Below are 6,233 nucleotides of genomic sequence, written 5' to 3' on the forward strand. Positions count from 1 at the left end.
CTTTCTTTATCTAGGACATCTTTGAAAGAAGCCATGTTTTGAGGTACCATATTTGAAACTAGAATCTTATCACATGGGATCTCTGTGAAGGAGTTTTTCCCACAATTTGTTGTCGCTGGTGAACGTCCAGCTTCGGACAAAGTAGCACAACTATTGGTGTTAATTTCCGAGGGCTCACTGGGGAGTGCTCAGGAATCTGTTTTGATAATAGCTGACCTGGGTTTTCCTCTGTCTGGCTTACTTCATAAGCAAGTGTGCTCACCTCCAGCTCAGATTCCCCCAAATCCTTGCGGTCACATGGAGTACCCTCATTCTTCTCGACACGGGGGAATCGTGAGGCAAGGGATATGAATGCTGAGCTGCAGAAGACATAAACTAGCTTTTAGAATTACTTGTCAAATCACAGCTATAATAGTAGACAGTGTTCTCCTTTCTAGAATTTATAGTGGCATCAGAAAAAGAAATGCATAGTTTGGGATGTTCTATATAATATGAAGAAGATATTCGTTTACCTTGAAAGATGATCAGAAACATTCTGGGTCAAAAATGCACCGACAACTGAGTCTACAACTGATCCTTTCCACTGAGAGAAACGTTCGTGCCCTGTAGAGAACTACTTGTATGTCAATGTAGACTGCATGCATTTGGCTGTTGGGAACTGCAGAGAGATTTGAATGATAAATGCTGCCATCTTTGTATGGTTTGCATCCTTTGAGGGAAATCACTGTAAAATTTAAACTTACTCCATGGTGCGAGACCAAGCCTTTGGACTTTAATCATGCAAGGTTGCATTGACTCTCGCATAGGCCCACCCACAAACAACTCACTCCACCTGTTGATGCCATCTTTGTATGGTTTGCATCCTTCGAGGGAAATCACTGTAAAATTTAAACTTACTCCATGGTGCGAGACCAAACCTTTTGACTTTATTCATGCAAGGTTGCATTGACTCTCTTATAGGCCCACCCACAAACAACTCACTCCACCTGTTGATGTCCTGATATATACTCATAAAATATATAGGCCTTGTATTTTTGGTAAATGGTAGATTTTCTGTATATTTGTTTTGTACATTTCCATTAATATAAAGATGTTCTGTAAGCTTTAGCAAAGATATCCACTGAGGGCTGATTATAACAAATAATGATATTACAGGAAAATTGTGGAGTTTCAAAACCATGGGAATTGTGACCTCTGTATTTGCTAGTAGTTTGCAACTCATTGAGGTTATTTAGATTGTGTGAAAAGAAGGTGCAGGGACAGCGAAACTCGAAGTTTGCAACTCATTGAGGCTATTTAAATTGTGTGAAAAGAAGGTGCAGTGACAACGAAACTCGATGCCAGCAGATGAAGGAAGATGCTCTTTTGCTCTTTTACTGAAAACTTTGAAAGCTTTGTCCGTGAACAGAACTTTGCAGAGAGGAACTGTCATGACAGTTCTGTATAATAATAGTTTTTCTCCTGAAAGCTTTGTCCGTGAACAGAACCTTGCAGAGAGGAACTGTCATGACAGTTCTGTAAAGTAATAGTTTTTCTTCGACACTGTTATCTTTGATAATGTCTTTGTCAACATCCATGCTATTTTAAATGGAGCATGTATAATGTTTATTATTATCTTTGGTAATGTCATTTCTCTTGATTTATGTCTACATCCATGCTATTTTAAGTGGACCATGTGTATGCCTCACCTTGTTATAAGTGGGACATGGTTTGGATTCTGGAATGCCATGGAAGGTTAATATGTTTATAAAGTCACTAACAAGAGGTGTAATTATTTTCGGTGGTTTAGATTAGGTTTTATAGAAAATGGTAATGATTTTAAGTGATGTATTGATAAGTATTTTGTATAGGAATTTTTAGATTAAATATTACTTTATACATAATAATATTTTTCTATGTTAGGGACATCTTGATTCTTATTAAAGATTTTCCTATGTTAGTGGACATCTTGATTCTTATTAAAGTTTGGTTTCTGGTGTGTTCTATCATTTTGCATGTGATTGTTGCATTTGGTATTTTTTTACACTTGTTTATTATGAAGTGTGACCATATTGTTGGTTGCAAATAAATGTTTTTGAAGTTTGTTGCTTTTGTGGATAGAATGTGGGAAATATTTAAAATAAGAACTCACATTTCTTTTTTTATCTAAGAGTCGAGGTTCTCCATTGATGTTCTTTTGCCACAAAACTTTCCTACAATGGATTAACCTTCCAACTAAATCTTCCCTCACCAGAAGCAAAACGTCTTTTCCATCACTTTCGTCCATGACTCCCTTGCACATTGGATAAGGCAAAACGTCTCCTCCTCACTACTCCACTTCACTGTGTTCCTTCACTTTCGTCCATGACATGTAATGTTTGAGGACTAAGTAATTGGAAGCTCTCATGCCTTCCAAAGACTCCATTGAAAGATTCCATTGAAGAAGAAAAAGCAATTTGTCCCATAAGCTATCTGCGTTCCTTCACATTCGTCCATAACATGAAATGTTTGAGGACTAAGTAATTGGAGGCTCTCATGCCTTCCAAAGACTCCATTGAAAGATTCCATTGAAGAAGAAAAAGCAACCTATTCCATAAGCTATCTTTAGCCTAGTAGTCGTTATAATAATTTTCTTCCTTTCTTTTGATATCTACTCCCTTAAGACATTCAACATCCTATATAATACCTCTACACATATTCCCAAATCCACAAATTTGCTCTATCAGCTATATAGTGCCTCTACATATATTCTCAAATCCACAAATTTACTCTATCAGGTAGTGTCAAATCATTTCACTAAGCTTATTTTTAACTTAATAGTTATTAAAATAATTTTCTTCCTTTCTTTTGATATCTACTCCCTTAAAACATTCAACATCCTATATAGTGCTTCTACACATATTCCCAAATCCACAAATTTTCTCTATCAGCTAGTGTCAAGTCATTTCACTACATAGTACTTACCGGAAAAAGTCATTTCACTACATAGTACTTACCAAAAAAACTAATCAAAGCATTCAAGCTTTCACCCTCATGGTATGACACGAGGGCAAACATTATTCACCTTAGTACACAACATTCAATGTTGCATGAGAGTGGGTATGTGTCATAGGATTATTAATGATAATATTCAACAATACATATCCACCTACGTAGCACATTTGAGATTTTATTTGCGTGGTATGACATAAATGTATGATATAAAGGTGAAAATTATCCACCTTACTAACCAATATTCAATGCGTGAGTGGATATGCATAATTGGATGATTAATAGTAATAATTTGAGGATGCACACTCAAGTTTATAATAATTTGAGGATGCACATCCAGTCTCATACAACATTCAACACTATGTTCAATACTAAATTAACATCTTTTATATCTACTTTTTTAATAAGAAACCTAAGAATTCTTCCTAAGTAAAAACATTGTTTGAATTCATATTTACAATAATTTCAGAAAGTGCTAGATTGATATGGAGGGTTTATTGTTAAGAAATGTTTCAACTCATTCGCTGGAATCACGGAATAAATGCATATGAACATCTTGTTTAGGAGATCATTAAACACCATAATAGAAGGTAATTCGTTGTACCTTCAACTTTAAACTGTCTAATTTAAATAATTTTAAATATGATGATGTGAAATCCATAAAATGTGCTGTAATATTTCAGCCCCATATTAATTGTAGGACACATCATACACCTCTTAAATAGCCAAAGCAAAAATTTAGTGTATGCTAAATATTTACTTTATCTTATGGACAAAACACCACTTGAAGCACAAGAGTGAACACAATCCATTAATACCCCAAGTGAAGTCTGAAAGCACAGTATAATAATCTAGAAAAAATAAAATATGGAGAGAAACCATCCAATTCTATGAATTAAACCCGGCCTCCATTGACCCGGACGACCTGAGCATTAACCCATTCTCCTTCATCGCTCGCCAAGAACGCAACCACCGGAGCCACGTCTTCCACCTTCCCCAACTAATCAAACGTGCTGGATTTGGCCGCCACTTCCACCGCCGCCGCACTCCTCCCGGTAAGGAACATATCGGTGGCAATAGGGCCTGGCGCCACGCAATTTGCAGTAATGTGAGTGCCCCTAAACTCCTGCGCCATGATTCTCGTCATCATCTCCACCCCCGCCTTGCTGGTCGTGTAGGCGCCGAACCCCGGTGTCGGTAACCCCACCAGGGAGCTGCTTAGGTTGATGATGCGGCCATCGCCACCGCGGAAAACCCTATTAGCAGCTTCTCTACGACAAATAAAAGCCCCTTTGCAATTCACTTGGAAAATCTTGTCCCAGTCCTCATCGGAGGTCTGCGCGAGGGAGGAATAGTTTGAATCTGCCACTCGTGCATTGTTTACCACGATGTGGAGTGTAAGGACCTGCAGTCCTTGACCCGCCCACCGGGTGAAGTGCGACCGCGACCGATGGAAGGCGCGCGGGTGGAACAGTGCGCGCGTGGTTGGAGCTGAACGAATAGCATTCCGGTTATGTGCGAGCTCGACTTGGATATGCGATGGAGTGTTATGCGCATAAGAGGAGGGCGAGCTGGAGTTTATATGCGTGAGAGATATGAGTTAAAACATATGGAGGCCGACCCATACTTGGACACAAAGCTGACGGTGTAGTTGTGATGGAGTAGGGGTGCGTAAGGCGTGGAGGATGAGTCAGCCAGGTGAGCCAACTCGCCCTGCCACCCGTATAAACAAGTGAAGTGTGGAGCTCATTTAACAACCATTCGCTCATCGCTTAAACATATAAGGGAAGGCACAGAACTAGAAGGTGGACGCACAAGAGGTGAAGGCGCAGATTTGGAAGATGCGCCCATTCTTGGGCAAGGCCGCACAGAGTTAAGTGTTGTTCTTGGTTTTGGGTGAAGGGCGTGGGCAGGGTCGCCCGCCGGTTGGAGTGAGGCGTGCACGGGTGTGTGGTGCCGGTTTGTGCGACGACTTGGCATGGGTTCTTGGGTGACTCGGGTGAGCGCCCGCCCGTCATGCAAGTGTGCACGGTGTGACTTTTGGTGAAGTGTTGAGATTGTGAACAAAGGTGTGTCTCGGGCAGAGGCGCCCGTGTGTGGCGACTTGGAGGCGCGCCCAAGTTGGGCAAACAACACGATCGTGCGACGAGGTGAATGAAGGGTTGGTGAGTCGTGCGGCGACCGTGCGGAGGCGCCGACGAGCTGGGCAACCGAGTTTGCCGAAGTTGTGAAAATTGGCTAAGTGTAAATTTGGGGTTTCCCAAGATTTAACTTGTACTTTGTAAAAGTGAAGATTGTATAATATATTGATTCGGGCAGACTCATATTGCAGGGAGTTGCCCCTCCCTTTATACTGTTGTGCATTTCTCTTGTATAATGTTGTTTATGTGAATGTTATGGGCTTTCACTTGTATAAAGGAACACATTAATAATACTTGGTTGCGAAACACAAACTAAGTAGGATAAGTGGAATGTTAGGCGTAGTCTACAATTGTAAGTATTGGTGAAAATAAAACGATTGGTAGTGCCGCACCTCGCTATAAGTGGTTGAAAGACTACCGTAGGTGTAGGGGTGTGACATGTGGTATTAGAGCTAGTGCCGGGGAGATGGTGCTGGTGTTGAAGCGTTGAAGCTAATACACACCTGCACTTCATGACAGGTGGTATCAGAGCTAGTGAACTGAATCAAGGAGCTGATACTACGAAGACCGAAGACTTGGGAGGGAGCTCAAGTTTTGCAGGTGACAGGGGGAATATCAAGGTGATTTAGGTGAATGGTGAAACATGTTTAGCAGAGGTGAAGCTTAGTGCTTGGACCAAGCTGAACGACAAGGCATGGCAAGTTTGGAAGAATGTGAAGGGAATCTCTTGCTTACTTTATACAGGTTGAAGCGGTTGGAAGAAGAGAACCCTCAGATTCGAGATAAGTTTGAAGTCTTGGAAAAGAATGTTAAAGACGAACTTCTTCATCTTGGTTGGATAATGGAGCAAGATGAAGTTGCAGATTGTGCTAACAAGGAAGAGGAAGCCATGATGATTGAGGATGTTGCAGATATGACAACGATGGAGGATGAACTTGAGATTGATCAACTTGGACCAGGATCGTGCAGTTTGCAGACATGGATGGATGAGGATACTCACATGGAGGAACCTCATGATGATGATGTAAGTACTATTAATACTTGTGTTTCATTTGAGCATTTGGTGGATGGACCGTATGCAGGGAAGGGAAAAATCAATTTGTCGATGCAGGGGAGGATCTT

General features: G+C 40.8%; 1 pseudogene; it reads right to left on the reverse strand.

The window, feature by feature from the left end:
- Positions 1-3,689: 3,689 nt before the first annotated feature.
- LOC149183450 (short-chain type dehydrogenase/reductase pseudogene) lies at positions 3,690-4,567 on the reverse strand (annotated as a pseudogene).
- Positions 4,568-6,233: the final 1,666 nt, after the last annotated feature.

This window comes from Pinus tabuliformis, chromosome 3_2, assembly GCF_031772625.1.
Source record: "Pinus tabuliformis cultivar Carrire ecotype Pingquan chromosome 3_2, CPIR1, whole genome shotgun sequence".
Lineage (NCBI taxonomy): Eukaryota > Viridiplantae > Streptophyta > Pinopsida > Pinales > Pinaceae > Pinus > Pinus tabuliformis.